We start from the raw sequence: 20,819 nt of genomic DNA, 5'->3' as shown, positions 1-20,819 counted from the left end.
CATCGAAATGTGTATAAAAAAGTGTGAAACTTCATAAAGTATTATGTGTCCTGTGGCAGTGTAACGGACATCTCTTAGGGGGGCTCACATTGCAAAAAAAGCAGTGCTGTTTTGTCTGCTCATGCACCTGTGAGTAAGGTTTATGCATAGCAGATTGCTTCCAAAGGGGAGCTGCCCAGCCAAACCTTTTTGCTTTCTCAGGATTTTCAAAAGCTGCATTGGCTGGTTTTGGTGGCTGATTTTCGAAATCAGCCTTACGTGAACCCCCCTCTTAAATATACAGTGACCCCGCCATGTAAGCATTCACGATTTAAGCATAATCACGATGTAAGCATAGCATAAATCTAGATTTCCCGCGACCATTCTCTTGGTTTTGCTGGGATTTTACCTCAATAAGAAGCATACTGCGATGTAAGCATAGGATTTTTGTCCACCATCCTTATGCTTACATGGCGGGGTCACTGTACCCATGTCAAGTGTACTAACCAGTCACGTAGTTGCACTAAGGACACTTGAATATGAATGACTGCAGGTGGGTCAATGAAAATCCACTGGTGTCACATGGAGTACCCTAATTGAGGGTAAGAACTTGAATTGACAGGTCATGAATGAGTGACCCAAGCAGGTGTGATAAAACTAGTAGCAGAACCACAATCTGACAAAAAGATCAGTGTTTAGACACTATAAATGAAACAATTCTAGGAAGACTTTTTTTTTAAAGTGCAGATTTGATTATAGGAAGACTTATGAATGGATGAAGTATTTTTTATATCATATCAGAGTTTTCATCATATGCCCCCAGATGATACATCTGTGCCAGTAACCCTTTTCTTCATCCTGGGTTGGTCATGACTTGATGGAGATGGTTGAAGAGATTGGTCCAAAAAACTTGAATTTATTTTCACTAAATTTCCAAACCCATTCATGCTTTGGTTACTTTTAGAATAATTGGAATACATCACCAGGTAATGAATACTAAACTTGTGTGTGCCAGCCTTGAGTTGAGTAAGGCCCCAATTATAAACACTATTTTGAGATTATTTTGAAATTGTTTTGAAATCAAAACCAACTTTGTTTTGACTTCTTTTCATTTCAAAATAATCTCAAAACTCTTCAAACACACCCAGGAGGGGGGTTTGAGATTTCAGAAAGCCAAATTTCTGAAATCAAAATTTTGAACAGGCAGTATGCCTGTATGGTTGCCAGGCAACTGGTGCCTCAGACCCCCCCCCCCCCCCCAAATAATGGCTGTATTGGTCGGCGGAGTTTGGCTGGCACATGAAAAAAATTACTGCTGCAGTGCCGATATACACAAATTGAGGTCCCAATTGCCTCAACATTCCACGATTGGATCACAGTCACTACAAAAATCCCGATGGCCTACCATTGCAAACAACTTCAGGAAAACCAAATTCCGCACAAAACCCAGGACCACCAGGGGCAATATGATCCAGACCTTGGTAGTGGAGGCACAAGAAAAAAAAGCTTGTCAATACGGCTTCAATCTCAGCGCTGATGATCCAAATGTCCATTGAGGCGGCCGCGCAGGAAATGTCACATCATTCAGGCAAGCTGTATTCTATCCAGCTTTCCTGTGTCACAGACATCCTGCCCCTTGCCTGCCCACTCCGGCAGGCTACTTGCTCAGGGATGCACAAATCTTTATATGTGCACCCTGTTGTTTGAAGCTTTTCCGAGAGAATTTTGAAATCAAAATTATTTCATTTTGATTTAATTTTTGTTTTGAAATATTTTCAAATACTTTCAAATTAAAACTCAAAAATTTGTTTATAATTGGGGCCTAATATTTCTTGGGAACACAAACATGAGGAATCACTTGGAGTTTTTCATTAAGAGGGATTCTCAGGAATGCTCTTTCAACATAATCAACAGTGGGCTAGCTACACAGCTTTAGTGCTGGCTTAGCATATTTTTAGCTTTTTTAAGCTATGCTACACCCACGCTATTGTTAGCGGCCAGAATTGCCCACTAACACTACTCAAAAAGAAAAACAGCGCTAGGTTAGTGTTAGCAGTTGGTTTTACAACAGCTGACAATTCTACAATTTTTATGGGTAGCATTAGTGTAGAATAAAGCTAGACTAACTGTTAGCGTAGCTTTTGTCTATGCAAACACCTCCTGGGCACAAAACAGGGCAGAAAAAGCCCAGTTTTGTGCTTGCAAAACTACAAGAATCTCCAACGGAGGCTCAGAGCCGCTTTTGCGCAACCTGAGTCCAACTTTGGCAGGCCGCAAGGCATTTTTGGCCTCCAGCAGGCTGGCAAAAGGGCTGCCAAAGATTGTTGGGGTGGATGAAACCCGCCAGAGGCCGCCTATTTTGGCAGCTTGGGGCAGCCCACCATTGGTTCAATTTCCCCAATATATCCCTCCTGAGACATCCCCCTCCGCCCCTCTTCAGCAATTCACCTGTCAGCGGGCGTCTCTAGAGTGACACGCCAATGAATAGAACTGAACACAATAATAGGAGATATCTAAAGGAATCTAACTACTGAAGGGTCGAACAACAGACAAGGAGAAGGTGGGAAAAGGGATGATTGGAGAGTTGCTTGAAGAATAGGAATTGTTGAGAGGAATGAAGAGACGATGAGATAGAGAGAAAGGATATAAAAGCCCCAATCACGACCTGTAGTCGTAATTGCTTGGGCTTGGTAGGCGAATGGATCAGTGATTTTTAGAAATCTAATCTATCAAATAATCTGGGGATCTCTTCGTAGTGAGATCCCTTGGGTTTTATCTTCTTAGTTTTGCGTACTACGCGCATTGACAATAATGGCCGTAGATACTAGTTGGTATGGGTTTTACGGGTATAAATCCCTTTTTAGGGAATAGTGTCCTGGTTTGAGTTGAGGATCCGTGAATCATCGCGGACTTTCTGGTCTCTCAACCCGTTTTAAGGGTTAGTTTCACTTTCTTCAAGCGCGTCTTTGCTCGCGCTCTGTTTCGCGTTCTGGTTCGCGCTCTTGTTCTAGTTTGCTCTCTTTGTGGCGCTCTTTATGGCGCAGTAAGGTGGTTACCTTCTGCGCGGGGGTTAGTGAAGTAGCCTTTTGGCGCATTGAAGCATCTTCTTCATGCGCTCAAGGCTGACATCACCACACAGCACCTCTACACATTGCAACATGTACAACACAACTCCTCCAACTCTTTTTTTGTTGAATGAAGAATAGGAATGTTGTCTGTAGTGCAGCTAGTTCTTGGTTTCATCCTTGATCCAATCCAGGTACTCAATTGGATCCATTTTGATGGAAGATTTGCTTTTTTGGGTTGGCAGATGAGCACTTGTTGCCGGTTTCACTACCTGGCAGGCCAAATCAACCCGGCTTGGTTTGGACAGTCCACTATTTGGAACATTGTGAAAGATCTGTGATAGTCTGGGACAACTGGTTGCAGGCCATTGCACTCTGCTGACTGTTAACATATCAGATTTTTTTAATCCACTAACAGCTTGGTGTTAGCTGTGGCGTTAAATCCTGCTAACACTTCAGGAAAACAAGGCCTCTGTTAGCACCGCTACGCTAATGCTAAGTGGCCCACTGTTGGCACTACCAAAAAGTAGTGCACTCCAAGAATATTGGTTTTTGGATTTCTCAGATTTGGAGTGGAGCACTGTGCACTCCAAGATTTCTTGGAGTACACCACTTTTTGGTGGTGCGTAAAGCATGAACCAAAAAGAAACACTCAATGAAGAGATTGAATTCTATCTCAACTTGGAATGTGAGGACAAATCATGTGATCCCTACAAATATTGGGAAGCTAATGGAGGATTTACCATTGACTTTGAATAAATCTGGAATTCCAGATTTTGCAGGGGGATCTGGAATCTGGAACTCTGGATCACTTTGGGGATCTGTGGGGACCAAAATTTCACTGCAAAATCTGAAATCTGTCAGCTCAGATCTGGATTTCCAGATTGACAGGAAGTCCTCCAATCATGAACAGTTACTGACCCTTGCAAACATGGCAAAGACCTACCTTTCAGTACCCGCTTTGAGTACTCCCACCCAGCAAGCCTCCTCTTCAGGTTGCTACATTTAAAGATGGCACTTCACACCCGGGTACCTGTCCAAATTTTCACAAAATTTGGACACCCGCACCCGCACCCGGCACCCGCTGGCGGGTACCTGCCACGCCAGACAGGTACCCGCCTACAGGCGACAGGTACCTGCAAAATGGTAACCAGCGCCATCCCTACCCTGTAGGACGGCACTTTCTGCGCAGGTACCTGTGGCGGGTGTGGGTACCTGCCTGAAATTTCACTGATATTGGACACCCACTCCCGCACCCGGCACCCGCCTCCCAAAGGAGGTACCCGGAAACAGGTACCAAGTACCCGGAAACAGGTACCAAGTACCCGGAAACGGGTACCTGATGCCATCTCTAGCTACATTCAATACTATACACGGAATCAACTCAATGCCACCACCTTCAAGGAATTAATTTGATTGAAAAGCTGGCTCCTTCAGATGTCATCAAAATCTCCTCAGAATAACCCAGTCCTTTTTTCTTTGTATGCTACACCATCATATCTACTTCAAATGCAAGAAAAAACTATTGTTCTCTCTTTTTTCTCTATCTCATACCTCCGGCTTCATACCCAGGTATCCAATAGGAATTGGATACTAGGTTGCGGAAAGCGCATCAGTGACCCAATGTGGAACTCCTAAAAGATCAGGAAAGAGCTGTGAGGGGAAATAGTAAACTACACTACTAATAATGTAGAAGAGGCTACAGGTGCTGGTGAGGCTGCCCTGTTGACTAATGCTGATGGAGAGAGGGTTACACTAAGAAAAAGAAAAGGGTGTGGCTGATGATTCTCTTTGACTTAGATGGCTTTAACACTCTATGAGTTTGAGGTGTATAAATCCTACTGAGTGAGAGAGTAGAAGTGAGAAGGGGAAAAGCAGAAGCTCTTGGGGAGTCACTCTGAGATGTGTAATGAGATATATGCTGGGGATATATTTCTGAGGGGTGAAATGTTATCTAAGTGAGGTGTGTAAAGGTACTACTGAGTGTATGTGGGGGAAGGTGCATACAAAGTGTAGAAGCTGAAAGTGCGTATAAGGGGGGTGTAAAAGGTGCTACAGAGGGGATGTAGTAGAAATTGCATGATGGGGATACAACATCTAGAGAGGTGTTTATATATGTGAGAAGTACTACAGGGAGGTGATACATGATGAGCACATAGTAACAATATCTGAAGATGTGCAATGATGATGAAGGTGCAATGACCAAGGAGTGTACATGAAAGGTAACTATGTAGAAGATGAAATAATGATGAGCATTTGGTAATAACTACAAGAGCTATGAAGGAATGTACTGCTGATTCATATGAAGGGGAAAATGAGTAATGAAGTTATGTAAGATCTGCATTCATATGTAGCTATGATACTAAGGAATGATTTATGCAATAATGCTAAGGATATGTATGAAGAAAATACCTGCCAAAACTATACATGCCAATAACTGCTGATCCATTTGGAAATCCTAGGTGAAATGAGTGGGTGACTAGGGGTAAAATGGGGTGTAGAATCTGAATATGAAGTATTTATGAAGGGCTTAGGTGATATGAGGGTGATAGTATGAACAGGAACAGGGTTACCACACCAAACCAACCCAGTATCCAATGGGTTACTGCCGGATCATCAGGGTGCGGATTGCAACCTTACTACTTATCCGTCATACCGCGCCTCCAGCAATGAAAAAAGGAAAAAAAAACGCTGCTGGATGGCTGCGGCACTTGAGACTTTGTACACTTTATGCAGTCATCTTTGGCTTCATGGCTCTAGCGGCCAAAGGACTTCTTGAACCCCATTTTTGGGGTCCATGTGTTAATTTCATGTGTCTTTCTAAAAGATGGAACCTCAATCCTGATGCCAAAGGAAAAGTTCAATTTCAAGTAAGATCCGCAAGATAATTTATGAATTCATGAAATTTATCCCAATTTTCACCCTCCATTCAACAATGGGCCGCTACGCTAAACTACGCTATTTTAGCCCTGACGTTTAGCCTAGCAGCAAAAAGTGCTGGCCTTTTTTGAATAGTGTTAGTGCGCTCTTAGCGCCGCTACGCTACGCTAACAGCACACCAATTTTTGTTTAGCGTTAGCGCTACACTACAGCCGCTACGCTGCACTACGTTGCGCTAAGGCGCTTTTAGCGGAAAAAAGGCCTTTTTTGCCTCAAAAAGCGCTGTAGCGCAGCGTAGCAAACGCTCTTTTGCGCCCTGCGTGCTTAGCGTTAGTGCCATTGCGCAAATCTGCGCTAACGCTACGCTAAAAGCTAAAATAGCTTTGCACCCTGTCCGCGTAGTGTTAGCGCAGATGTGCGCAATTGCGCTAACACTAAGCTAAAAACCAGTGCATTTGCGCTGCGCTACGCTACACTAACAGCTATGATTAGCGTAGCTGACCCACTGTTGCTCCATTGTAAGTTTTTCTCATAATTTCACATCAACTGTTCTCAAAGAAAGATGGGAAGGAATAGATATCAGTGTTCATCAAAAAAATGTGAGGAAAAATCATACAGGAACACAAACAAACCCAATTCAGGAATTTGTTGACTTTGCCAACTGGCTCAACTTCCTTCTCTTTCTCCATGGCGTCTATGAGGTCTAGTTCACGCTGTGGTAGACGGAAAAGTGAAAAATCAAAAGTTTTTTCTCATACATATATTTACTCACACTAGGCCTCAAGATACCACCAAATGGACTTCAGAAATGGATTCTACGGTCAATTTTACCCTTAGTCACCACTGGAAGTGTCACTGGAACCCCGCTGGAATGGAAGTTACACCCTCTTGGACCCTCATGGACACGGCCAGTCCCAGTCATCAACCTGTCACACCCCTCAAGTCACCTTTCCCAAGTATATGCATACTCAGCCCCAACCAAACACATACTCTTTTCTATTCCTCTTATCTCCATTGCTTATGCAGGGGACTAACCCCATTTCTTCTGTATTTGACATGTCCCCGCCTCATTTATGCACCCTTTGCAGCTGCATGCAGTCTTCTGACTTCATTTCTGCACTCCTTGCATTAGTCTGACACCACTCATGCACCCCTTGCATGAGGTACCCCTGTATTTGACATTTCCCTGCTTTGTTTATGCACTCCTTGCATTAGTATGACATCATCTTTCATTTCTCACCCCACTTTTTGCCTGTATTTAGTATCTTCTGACACCACTTGTACGCAGCCCACCAGCTAAAATCCCTCATCCAGAGTCCCCCTTGTAGCTAAAATCCCTCACATTTGTCTATATAAGGAGCTCTCTCCCCCCAGTTGTTTTTCCCTCAGTTCAGTACCCACCAGTTATACAGATATCACCCATTAGCCATTATCATCACCCTTACACTTTTATAACATACCATATCATCCCTCTTATCTGCAATAACCACTGAGCTCACTCTCATACAGTCAAACCCTTGAAACCGCATACCCCTTGGTGGACAGAATTTGCTATGTGGTTTGGCAGGTTATGTGGTTACAAGGGTTAGCTGCAGGCCAAAATTAAATTTTGGTGGACCCAAATCAGTATGTGGTTTGGGAGGTTATGCCCTTATACAAGTATGCGGTTTCACAGGTTTGACTGTATTCTCATACTCTCATATCACTGGTTGCATATCACGCACCTGTCACAAGTTACCTGGTTCCTGGTTCAACTCCTGACTAAGACATATACCCTTCTCAGTCCAGACACTCTTCTCAACTTTCTATACCACCCTCTTGAAGACCTGTGTTCAACCCCCACCGGAAACATCAAGTCAACTTTCACCCTTTCCATCATCATAAACCCTCTCAACTCTTGCATACCTGTCATCAAACAACTTCATCTGGAACTAGACCAGACCTATCACTTGATTAAAACTTGCCAAGCTTAGCTTGGTGGGTCTTGTTATCTGATAGTATAGAAGGGCAGATTTTGCACCTCCATCATCCCCTTCTCCATTCAGCAAAAGGGTTTCACAACTGCTTTTGAGTCTTACAACGCCTGCCTGTGTCAAAATCCATTTGATCAAGTCTGACAAATGCTGTTTTGTGGAATGTCTTCCATCCAAGAAAAAACACGCCAAATATTGGAAGGGAGATGTACACTGATACAAATTTGGATATCGACCTGCAAATGAAAAGTTAAAGATGGTGATTTTTTATTATTAGGGAGAATGCTACTGAGAGGAGTAACACAATGAGTAAAGTTAGCACCCTTACCACTTGCCACTTGAGAATAACTCAAAACCATTGAAGATGATGATTGCAGTGCACATGGCAAATCCAAAATAAGATAGCCATGGCTGATAAGGTGCCTGGTAGGCAAGCGTATTGCAATCAACTCCCCTGCATTTCAATCAGTGATAAAATCAGATATAAGCCTATGCAAGTGAAACACCATAAGGTTAGTATGCCTCATAGGTGACTGAGGGAAACACGCAAACTAACAAGTAGGATTGACCACCAAGTCACCAGCCCAGAGATGGATGAGATATTTGAAAACCATGCAAAAACAGTTGCTCCAGAAGAAGCAACATTCATGTAGGCCAATAGTCCAAATGCCGCTGTTAGGGCTATACCAGCAAGCGGAATACCATTACTTGTGCAGTGAGAAAATATCCAGGGAGCCATACAATCAGAAGATAAACCAAACAAAATTCTGGAACCAGCATCTGCGGATAATAATTTAAGTAGCATGTTAGGATATGAGAACAAAAATTTCTCCTGATTCAGAAAATGGATCATTGGTGCCATTAAGAAGCCTCTCTTATGCCTTAAGGACCAGATTGACTATGGGAAAAGCTTACATAGCTCTGAATTTGCTGCTGAAAATATTGCCGTTAGAATGACTACGTTCACAATATCTGGTAATGTCGAGATACCTGCTGATTTAATTGCAATAACGAATGGTGATGAAGTTGCATCACCACTACCACCCAGTAGGTCTGGGGAGTTATAGGGGACCAAAAATCAAATGACTATCATGCTACCAATATAAAATATCAATGTACAAGAGAAAACTTTGTTGATGGCCTTGGGGACATTTTTCCGCGGATTTTCAGCTTCACCCGCCACCAAAGCTACGATCTTGGTACCTTCAATGTGTATGTTCATTTAGCTAGTGTAAGTAAACAGTCTACTCTTTTTACTTTTGGAAAATCTTGCATACCTTGATATGAAAACACCGCTTGAGCCAAGACTGACCAGAAGGCTAGAAATCTACCAGTGGATCCAGGGATCTCATTCAATTGGTTGAATGGACCCGGTGAACACCAGTATCTTTTATTGAATTGAAAGTTGAAGAATCAGTTTGTCTGAAATTGGTGTGTAGCTTGGAGAATCGTTTAACGCAATATACCTAAATCCAATTAGATCACAATTTGGACCACTGCCTATGAGATGTACCAGAGACTTAGGAAAAATTTTCAATTGACGGTTGATATTGCTTGAGACTTACCCAAATCAAGAATGATACCAAGGATAATCAATCCTACTATAGAAATGACTTTGACAGCAGCTGTTTTAAACACACACAAATCAATATCAAACCACCAATCTGATAGAGATACATCAAAAAATATCCACAGAAAACAAATTCTGCCTTTGCAGAGGATGCAAAAATCTTTGTCAAGATGGCAACTTGACAAAGTGCAAAACGGGTTTTTTGGCTCCAGATTTGGAAGAAGGCAACTCACTTTGCCATACCATTTCACGCCAAACAAGTTGACAGTCATTGTAGCAACTAGTAACTGAAAAGGTTAGGTTGCAAATTTAAAGCAAGGAATTGAGAACCTTTCAAAATCAAATCAGGGTTTAATAAATGGATTTAACATCCAGAAACTCACAATCGTAATAGACATGGCAAGATTAACATCTTGAGTCCAATACCTGATCTGCAAATCAAATACAATAACTGCATGTTTATAATTGAGGGGGATATTATGGGCTTAAGGTATGGACTCTGGAGTTGCATACCACAATGCCCACCACAGTGATCTCAGTTGGTAGAGTGACCGCGAATGAGTACCTGGAATGGACTTGAATTAGGCCACCAAAAAAGAGCCTTACATTGCGAACACTAGCTAGATGCTTACCAATAGTTCCAACCAACTGTTTTGTTTAAATGGAGCCGCCAGAAAAAGTTGCGCAAAATTCATGCATAGAGTGTAAAATGTTGCTCAACATGTTGCACCCAACATGGCATGACACAAAAATAGTCAAGATTGAAAAAACCTGACTTGCAAAACCCAATGCCGGGTCGACAAAGCGAGTGGTGTAGTGTATGAAAGCCCCGGTAACCTGGCGTTTGCAAGAAAAGGCAGGATAAGGATAACATGCATTGTTATGGTTGCAAAATTGAATTTGGGGAACGGTACAAAAACCATGCACCAAAACACGCACTGGGAACATTGTGACCATTTCACCCTGAAATTTTGATTGCGTGTAAAAAAATTAATAGGTGAATTAGCCAAGCATTTGACAAAATCCAGCGACACAGAAAACCCGGACAGACCAACGCCACCATCATGCTATAGTCAGTTGCCCCTGATGATCAATAATGATTGTCAGAAGTTGGTCAAAAACAAGGATTGGGATGGGATTGAAAGTGCCAACTTGACTCACCCATAATTGCGTACCCGAGAAGAAGGGCAACGGGGCCGCCTTTATGCAATGCTTTTCCCAAACCAACAAACAAACCAGTGCCAATAGTACCTATTGCAGGTGGATTGAGCAGTGGTTTTTCTAATGGATAACAAAGGGGAGTCTATAGAAGCAGGATGCTGTGAGTGAGACGACACGCTAAGAACACCAGAAGAGGGTGGAGGCACACCTAAAGAACCGAGTGAGAAGAGGTGTTGAATGAATTGATGAAACAAGTTGAATGAGATGAAGAGAAACAACTGGACAATAACCAACCTATAGCAGCATGATGCTGTGAGTGAGACAACACGCTAAGAACACCGGAAGAGGGTGGAGGCACACCTCACTGCAAGAAAAACTCTGGAAACTGCTAGCAGTTGAGATGCAGAAGCTCAAAGGAAGCTTGAGGTGATACTCAAGCCTTTCTCAAAGTTTATTTCAACCAAGGGTGAATGCACAGTCACTGTGCAACGTGCACAGTGACTGTGCATGAAAGGATATGATGTAATTATGTGGAGTTACAATGGCAGTTACCCTGGAGTATGCCACATGTCAACTGCTGGCAGTTTCTAGAGTTTTTCTTTCAGTGCCTGAGACAAGAGGATGAGTGAGAGAGAAAGATATCACAATGATGAGAGAAACGAAGGCATACCTAAAGAACCGAGTGAGAAGAGGTGTTGAATGAATTGATGAAACAAGTTGAATGAGATGAAGAGAAAAAACTGGACAAGAAACGGTTGAACTAATACATCTATATTAGGTTATGCCAAGTCTCATCAACTAGGTTCACCCCTAGTCAGCCTAACTCCGCAGCACGGCGCATGAGAGTATATTGCCTGGCTCTATATGCCTCAATATTTTCTTCAGCTGGGTCTTAGTGAATTTCATAATTCACATTGGTCAAGAACAAACCACCAATGGCTATCATGGAAACATGACGCGCAGTAAGGCACCGTTTCATCTGACCATCCAGTTTGGTGCTAGAAGGAGTGTCGGCAACGATTTCATTGGGTTCCAGGGATATGTTAGATTCTTCCAGATCAGAATCAAAAAAAAAATTCTTGTGGGGAGTCCATAGTGTGCTATTGCGGATGTTGAAGAAGCAATGTCAGCTTGTACAAAATTAAGGGTTGCATTCAAAGCAGATGAATCAACAAGGAGGCAAAGGCAATAGACAGTCTGCATGCACAAGTACCCAAATATTTAAGCAAATGTATATGAATGAGACTTACCACAAGTTCCAGCTGTTGCAGATGGTTTATTTAAAGTCCGGAATGTGCACCTCAATAAGGCTTGGCTTATTTAGTAATTGGCCGTCCCGGGAAGGCTTCAATTTGTCGAAGGCCTGCCGAATGCAAACAGGGTGGTGTTAGGACTCCGGAGTCGTGGCTGGAGAATACAGATGCATTTCAACATCCTAAAATCGGAAACTGCATGTTTCCTCCTTCTGTGTTATCCAAATTGGACTTCCTCCGTCTGTGCTGTACATACATCTTGCGGGAAAAATGAGTTTCCGCCGTTGCACAGCCAAGCTGGCCAGTTTTCTAGCAAATTGGCAGGTTTTGGCACTGAACTATCATGCTGGCCAGCTATCAATACCATCACAAATAGCCCTTCCGGGTATAAGATCTGCCCAATACATCTGGGGCTATAGAGACAAACCGGCTGGCCTGTCCTGACAGGCACAAATACCTACGACCCTTGTGACAGGCTAGCTTAGCACAATCCCCTTGTTTCAGGGGCCGGGGAACCCAGCGCACCAAAGGCGCCTTGCAAAGGAAGCCTCTGAGAGAGGGGCGCGTGAGCCAAGTCAACCCCAGCTGTGGCCTGAGAGCTGTGACTTTTTAGGCCTTTTTGAAGCTCATCTGCTTGAAACTCCCATGAAATCAGGCCATTTGACATGCCGTAAACTTTCACATATAGCAAACAATCTTGGCTTTGGTTCCACAACATTTTTTTGCCGTTTTTGTGCAAACAACATTACTTTTCTTGGATGTTAGTGATCATCTGGAAATGTAGATCTGTAATGTGTTGCATTCCTCATATCATGCTTTACAAAAGTTGAGCATTTAGAGCTATACAGAGGTGATCATTGTTAATGGTTTGAAACAAGCCTGGGATCCTTTCAAAATTATGAGGGAAAAATCAAAACATTGATATTTTTTGAAGATTGTTAGAGATGCATTAGATTACGTGTGTAGAACCAAAAGATTGAGAAAAATCAGGAATTTTGGCTGAACGGATTTCCTCCAGGAAGTTGGGGAAAATGGGAGGAAAAACATTTGCCTGCCAGAAAAACTCCCAGCTTAGCACAAGTCCCCCCTGGTGGGAGACTGCTGTTGCTGGCGGCAAAGCCGCCCCTCCCACAGGGAAGGACTTGGAAGGACTTGTATATTATCACAAATTTTACATGGGAGAAGAAAGTTCATTTGGCTGGGAGGTTTTTCTATATTTTTTGTAGATCCTCCCCCAGCCTCTAGGCTCTTCCAAGGTCTGCCCCAAGTGTACTGTATGCTATATCATTTTCCCTACAATATGGCCCACTCAGATTTTCTCTATCACTATCTTTTGAACTTGATAATTTTCAACAATTTAATAATGTGCAAGTTTTGCAAATGAGGGTTTGTTGGTTTGTGACTCTGGGAATCAGTTTTCTGTCTAAAAGACATAAAAGAAAGTAGAGTGGCTTAAATTATTCACAAGTACAGGATCTGCCATTATATGTTTATTCATGCTGCAATTAGATGTAAATGTTTTTCTGAGATATTGTTGAAAAAGAACTGAAAAGATTTTGAATATACTAAGGTTTAAAGCGGCTACGCCGCTGCAGGGATGAAGCTCCAGCCGGCAACCCCCCTCCCCCCCTGGTGAAAGCCCAAGGTTCAGCTTCTATCCCTCTTCTAATCAGCTCTTCCCTTGACAGGCTACCCAGCTTTTACAGCTGGAAATCCTATGAGGGAGGCTAATCTCAGCCTGCTGCTAATCATATCCCCCACTCTTCTCAGAAATCTGTATTTGTTTACTGGTAACCTGCATAGGCTAAATCTGTGTGCACTGTAGGCAAATCAATATTTATGAAAATAAAAATGTGAGTCTTTCATTCATCATGATTTAAAAGGGCACAGAAAATTTAGCCAAGGTCTGTGGAGAGAGAGCCTGTCATCCCCTTGGGACCTCAACTAATGCAATTATGTGAAGGCCAACTCATTTCATGGCAAGCAGGATAACCTGGGTCCTGAGTCCAATATTCTTTATTGGGGCAAATAGAAATTTGTGGGACAAGTTATCATACATGATGACCATGAGGATAGTAAAAACCCAAAGAGAACAGGTTACAGTAGGCTAGATTCCTTGAGAAGAGGAACTTTAGCTTATTTGAAATCAAGGGTCCAGGCAGAATTGTAAATATCAATTCTCATGGTGTGATTGATTTGCTAATGAAATATCATAAAATCACACCTTCCTCCAAACCAGATTTCATATCAATCATTTAAAATTCATCATGTAAGGGGAGGGCTCATTCTGTTAGTTTTATTGTCATGTCTATCTTAAAAACCAGTATATATATTTACACCAGACATACAGATGTTCTTCTTGTATTGTCTTCTGATTGGAGACCCAGGGATGGAACAGAACACATGTGCATATTGCCGCTGAAATTTTCTCTACACACCACTGAAATCTTGTCTACACACTGCTACAACTACATTTAGTATAATGGCATGAGGAATGCTTCAAGGCTTGTGGGCGCTTAAGAAAGGCTTGTAATTGTGAGCATACAAACCCGCACCTTTACCTACAGTATACCAGTGTGACAAGGGTGACAAGTTGGTTAAATGCGGAAGAGAAGGTCAATCGGACATTGACAGCGCAGGGAAGAAACATTGCTTGATAGATTTGAAGTCGTCGTTGTTCTTGCGCCGATGGTTGGCGCCGGCTGGCTGATGGACACTTGGCTGGCCGTGTGTAACTGGTTCAGACCTGCACTCTCCATCATCCATCAACAATTTGAAAAAAAGAAAGAAAAAAACTTTAGTGTCCTTTCTCTTCATGAGGAAAAAGAAAAAAGGAGCAAGCAATATGGGCGTACAAGCAAGCAAGCATTCATGCGTGTCCGACTGCCAATAAAATGCGACCTGATCGCCGTCCTCGGAGTTGGTCCACAGCACAAACAAGAAGCCAAAGGGACTGACAATGTTTTACTGGGAGGGCGAGGAGGAGGAGAGATGGTGGAGCTGCAAGATCGCGATGAGCTCGCAGGTGCAACACAAGAGCTCCTTGCCCATTGGTGTCTGATGCTTGAGACAGCTGTGGTGGTATGTGAGAAGTTAGGCTTGGAGCTCTGGCATCCAGAGGAGGATTTGGAGGAGAAAGTTCATATAGCAGCTGAACCTAAGGTTACAGCGCCCCCAAGGAGCTGGATCCCTCAGCCTTCCACCCTTCTACACTCCCGGGACGGCTGGGAGACTCAGCGAAGATCGCTCTTGTCGTTTGTGCCAAACATCCCGGCGCCAGCAATTGTTTGACCGCCAGAAACAGTCTTTCTGCACACACACAGAGACAGAGAGACAATCAGCACGTGTTGACGACGGACTGGCAAGGATCTTGAGCTCAAAGTTGTCGGGAAAGAGTTGTCCGGAAAGACGGGGGCGCCACAGCCCATGCAAGTAAGATCTCTGCAGACAAGGTCCAAGCCTGATGATGGTGTGTTTGCTGGGTGGCAAGCAATATTGAGTGTTTGTGATCTGTGTGCGAGCATATAGCAAGGGACAAAACAAGGAGAAATTTGGGCGGTTTTGCCGGCTGATGGGCGCATTATAGTAAGAAAAGCTGTCTCTGATTGGCGGCAGCGGCGAGGGGGGGGGAGGGGGGGGGGGGGGAGGGGGAGAGAGGGGGGAATCTTGGAGGAGACAGAACAAGCCGCCGCATCCGGGAATGCTACTGCTCTCACTGACATTGTCTTGGCGCATGCAAGATGGTGTGGAACTCCGACCGGTGCTGGGCCGTCGGCAGTTACTGGAAGGGAAAGTGCGCTGTGCGCTGCCTTCACGGTGGTCTGGGAAAAATGAGGGATCTGGGATTTGAATGGATAGCGTTTGGTGGGGGGGTGGGGGGGTTTTGTGAGAGACAATGGGAGGTAGATTCCCGTTGGCGGTGGTTTGATGTTGAAGATCTCAAGAGGAAGGAAAGTTTGGCAAACTGAGCCGGGGAAAGTGATCTGAAGAAAGGGAATCTAGAAAAGGATTGGTGCGGGGCTGAGAGGATGAACTCAGAAGCTCCGCGAGTATATTGGCAAACAATAGGATCAATAAACTTTAGATTTGGGATTCTTGAGGTTGATGGATGATCTGGGAAAAAAACTTTATGGTTCAGACAAAGTCCATGCCGCCCCATCATCTGAGTTTGAGCTGAACTCAGACTCAGGGGACTGTGACATGTTATGGAAAAGTCATCATACACCTGCGCACCTCTGCACGCGCAACACCAACAAGAGGAGAAGAAGGATAAGAAACAAAACCAACCCTCCACCTAACCAAGCCTCTCCAACGCGCGCAATTAGAAACTAAACAACATAAGGTAAAGAACAGAACAAAAAAACAAAAGGAACAAAACAAACAAACAAGACAAAGACAGGGATTCCTGATCCTGAAACATCTTGAGGGTTCCGCCGCGCGTGAGTGCTCTGATTGATCTTGATGCGCCCATGCTGAGAGATTCTGGCCAAATTCTTGAAGCCTTGATCTTTCTGTCACTGCGACTGAAACAGGAAAATGACTAGAAACTGAATGCGCCACCAGCGCCACGAGATTGATCACCACAACGGACAACTGTCAACGGAGAAACTGGTAGTGTGAGGCTCACATTCAGTTGCGCCAGAAACTCATCCAGCATTGTGGTGAGTTTATAATTTACACTTGGTTTGAAACAGTATGGAAACAGTTTTGGCCCCTGTATCTGTACCACCAAGATAACATTTTTTGATTTCAAACTTATTTGAAAACAATCCCAAAACTGGTTTATAACTGGGCCCTAAAATTCTCAAAATCAAAAGATGTTGGCCAACAAGTCAGCTCCAAGCCTCCATACAACTCTCCTTGAATGGAAAGACAGTTACAAGTGGTGCAAACATTATGCTGGAATTGAAGATATTGACAATCCCTATCTTATTCTCTTGTTCATCTTGAGAAGCAAGCCTGAACCAAAATTCCGTTGACCTTGGAAAAGGCCAACATCCCGCGTTCAACAGTGGGTCGCTACTTTACTCTATGATAACCGGGGCTGTAGAGTAGAGTAGCAAGCTGCACCTAACAGTTTTACAGTTATTGTTAATGCTAGCGCGCGGATCGCCGCATCACGGTTATTGTCACTGGCCTTTTTTTGTACAGCTGTTACTAGTAAAGTAATGTGTTATTGAGGAAATTAACATTTTATTAAGCAATTAAGGGTCAAATTGGCCCTTATCAAGCAGAGCAACACTTTATTGAGCAGTGAAAGGCCAAATCAGCCCTGAAATGGCCTTTTCTTGCTCAATATGTTGATAAATACCTGCTGCTCTCCCCATAGATATTGTAGTGGCCTTGAAAAAAAAACACCCGCCCGGTGCAATATTGAAATCGCACCACATTTCCCCATTGCTAATGCTACCAGTCCGGTTAGCGTAGAGGGACCAAAAATTGCTACAATAATGTTATGATATTGATAACCGTAAAGTAGCAACCCACCGTTGCCGCGTTGATACTCATGTATTCAAAATTGCATGTCACTGTTTACATAAAATCATAAAGCCAATTTTGGCTGGGAGATGTCAGTGTGCAATAAAATCATAAAGCCAATTTTGGCTGGGAGATGTCAGCGTGCGTAAAGCTTAAAGTGACATCTCCCAGCCAAAATTGCAGTTTATGATTTAATGTAAAAAAATCTTATGCAATTTTGAATACCATAACTGGAAGAGTCTTACAGGTTTCTTGGTCTGGAAGAAATTCACTGTCTCATGCCTGAAATGCGCTTGACGCTAGAACAATTGATTTATGTGATACATACAACAATGGGAATTTATGTTATCCAGTTTGCCTTGATGTCATTCACTGTCATTCAGTTATCCGGTCTGAAGCTTCACAATAACTACAATACAATACTGAAAACTGGGTCAAACACTTGAGCCCTCCCCAGTGTAGAGCAACCTGTCTGTGTCACAGCCCCTTGACCGGCCACTGAGCAACAAACGCCTCAGACGCCTATAGCTACTTGGCAACCAGTCAAACACCGGCGGCCGTCAGTGCATTTGGATGCATCTGTAAGTTTCCAACTCTGATTGAACAAACTGACATGAATACCGGCCTTGTCCAGAAAAAAAATCAATTATCCTCTAATCCGCAGCTCAAAGCAGAAGCTAAACGTAGGCTACAGAGGCCAACCGGCCAGGCCAAAATCTGCCCATTGGGGAGGAACAACCGGGCGCCCAGGCAAGCCTGTAGGGTTTCTCTTTCATTGAACAGGTTGGCATGAATACTAGCCTAGTCAAAATGAATACTTAATATGGTCTTCTCTGCAGGGCACAAGAAGAAGCGCAACCATGAAGTGAACCTGAGCGGCAAACAATCAGCCAAACGGCGCAAAGCCGAGTGAACTTGTAAGTGCTATCTTTTGTTGAACAGGCAGGTATGAATACCGGCTTAGACAAAACCAGATTCTCATGGACTTCTGTTTTGCAGGATAAATCGTGAACTGCGGGCAAAAATATATATTACACTCCTATTAGGATGGTTCACGTAGGGCCGAAATCAGCAAGAGCAAAATAAAGTTTATCCCACGGTCCCAGCCAATTTGGCTGGGAAGGCTGGCTGATTTATAACATCAGCAGGGTTAAAAAATCCCTACGTGAACCGTCCTCTTTTGTTTTCATTGAACTCTCTGGCTCTATTCCAACCCAATGCAACTTGTTTATTTGATTTCATTATCTATTATCATCTATCTTTACAAAAAAGAATCATTTGTGATAGAGATGGCACTTGGCACCCGCCGGCGGGTACCCGTCACACTTCAGCACATAATTCTATGCGCCTGCAGGCGCCCATGGCGGGTGCCAGGGGTTCCATTTTAGTAAAAATACATGTAGGGAGCTGCACGCGTGCAATGGGTACCTGCAAGCACATAGAATTATGTGCTGGAGTGTGGCGGGTACCCGCCGGCGGGTGCCAAGTGCCATCTCTAATTTGTGAAGTCCAAAATGTTTCTCCGGGAGAACCCAGTGATTTACAAGCTTCACAAGTGCCAGATCAGCACTGTAAAAGATCAAGGAAGTGACAGTATCATCAGACTTAACACAAGTCCCTCCTTGGGGGAGCGCAGCAACCTCCGAAGGAGGGACTTGTGCCCAATGTCCCAGATTTGGCTTGAGGCTGCCCAGCCAATTGTCCAAAATTCCTTTTGAACCCATGTATCACCGGGTACACCTCCAATTTCCTCACAGCCCCTGGCACCTTTGGAATCAAAATTTGTATCTACATATTGTGATGTTTTGAAAATAACAGCTACCCCCATCCCTTGCAAAAAAATTGGATGTGAAAATTCACCCAAGAGCCTATATCCGGTCTGATGTTCCCCGGATAGCCTGCCTGGCCTGAACACATGAAAACAAGATTTGGAATCATATGTCCGTAGTATGTATTCCCATTTTTTGTATTGACAAGAGACCTGTCATTCTTAAGGCCCCGTTTGGTAGCAGTGATGTTATGTAATAACCACTGCTTTTCTATAACCGGGCCTCAATGAGGCCCATATCATATCACTTGCATGTTTGGCAGATTTGAGGAGTTATGAGGGTCATCACGAGTTTCCTCATCACTCCTCATCATCCCCGCCATTTCCGATATAGTACCCCTGGGGGTGTATTTGGGGTGATATTGGCACCCTTACACAACACACCCCCAACTCCACCTCTGTTACTCACCTTGATGGCCAGTACAGACTTTGTACCGGTCACCAAGCGGAGTACACACTCCAATCAATGGAAACGGTCATTGAGATTGATGACCAATCCAACACAATCGGCCATCAATGACCATCAGTCATTGAAGGGACTATGTAATCTCCTCAATGACCATTGGTCATCAAAGGGACTGTGTACATATTCTTCTCAATGACCATTGGTCATCCAAGGGACCATGTATTCCCATCAATGACCAATGGTCATTGATGGGACTATGTGTTCCCCAAAAGGGACTCTGTATTCCCTTTGATGACCGTGTACCGGCCATTGTTGAGAGGAGTTAAACACTTGATTGGCCTTGCCGGTATGTACGCTCGATGGCCGGTATTTACCGGCCATGGAGCTTGTTATGTAGGCAAGCTGTATGATGCGAGTGGCAGCCAAACACTCGTGTTATGTTGAAAGATATGAAATTCAAGAGTGATGTGCATCACATTAGGTAAGTGCACAACATCACATAACATGATTGCTGCCAAACGGGGCCTAAGTCAATACTGAAAAACCCCGTGGGAGTGTGTCCGAGCTTGACCTTTGGATGATCCAATGGCTTCATTGCATTGCTCAAGACAACCCCTCACAGGAATGGCCACTGAGCGGTCAGTTTGTGACAAATTTAATTGAAAAAATATGTACAAGAAAGCTGAGAATCAGGGCTACAACATGGTATAGGTGGCGTTGAAGTTTATGCTGAGGGAAATGAGTAAAGGAGATGTAAACACAAAAATCCGGATTTTCTGTGTAAATGTCTCCCAGCCTCAGGCCAAGTATGGGACATTAGCACTGTTCACGTAAGCTAAACATCAGCAAGATTGAAATAAAGTTTATCCCATTGTGCCAGCCAATTTGGCTGGGAAAGTATGGTGATGTATATCTCTCACATGGTCATAGATTTCTTACGTGAACAGTGCTATTAGTCCTAAGCCTCTCCTTCGGAGACGCTTCGCGCCTCCTCGGAGAGGCTTAGTTAAGCTCGGGTATCATGTGGTGCCAAATTTCAGATCAGTCCAAAACTGTGCTTTGGGTGTTTAGGTCTGAGGGGCACATGAAATGTGTTGGCAAGGTCTCTTAATACATACCACATAGAGAATCTCTCTGGACCCTGGGCAAGTCGTCTCCCGCCGGTGGGTACTCTAAATTTTTGCCCCCAACTGTCCGGACCCTCAGTGCTGCTTATTGCCTTGCGC

This window comes from Puccinia triticina, chromosome 6A, assembly GCF_026914185.1.
Source record: "Puccinia triticina chromosome 6A, complete sequence".
Taxonomy (NCBI): Eukaryota; Fungi; Basidiomycota; class Pucciniomycetes; order Pucciniales; family Pucciniaceae; genus Puccinia; species Puccinia triticina.
The sequence above is the reverse complement of the archived record's forward strand: the minus strand, read 5'-3'. Positions refer to the sequence as shown.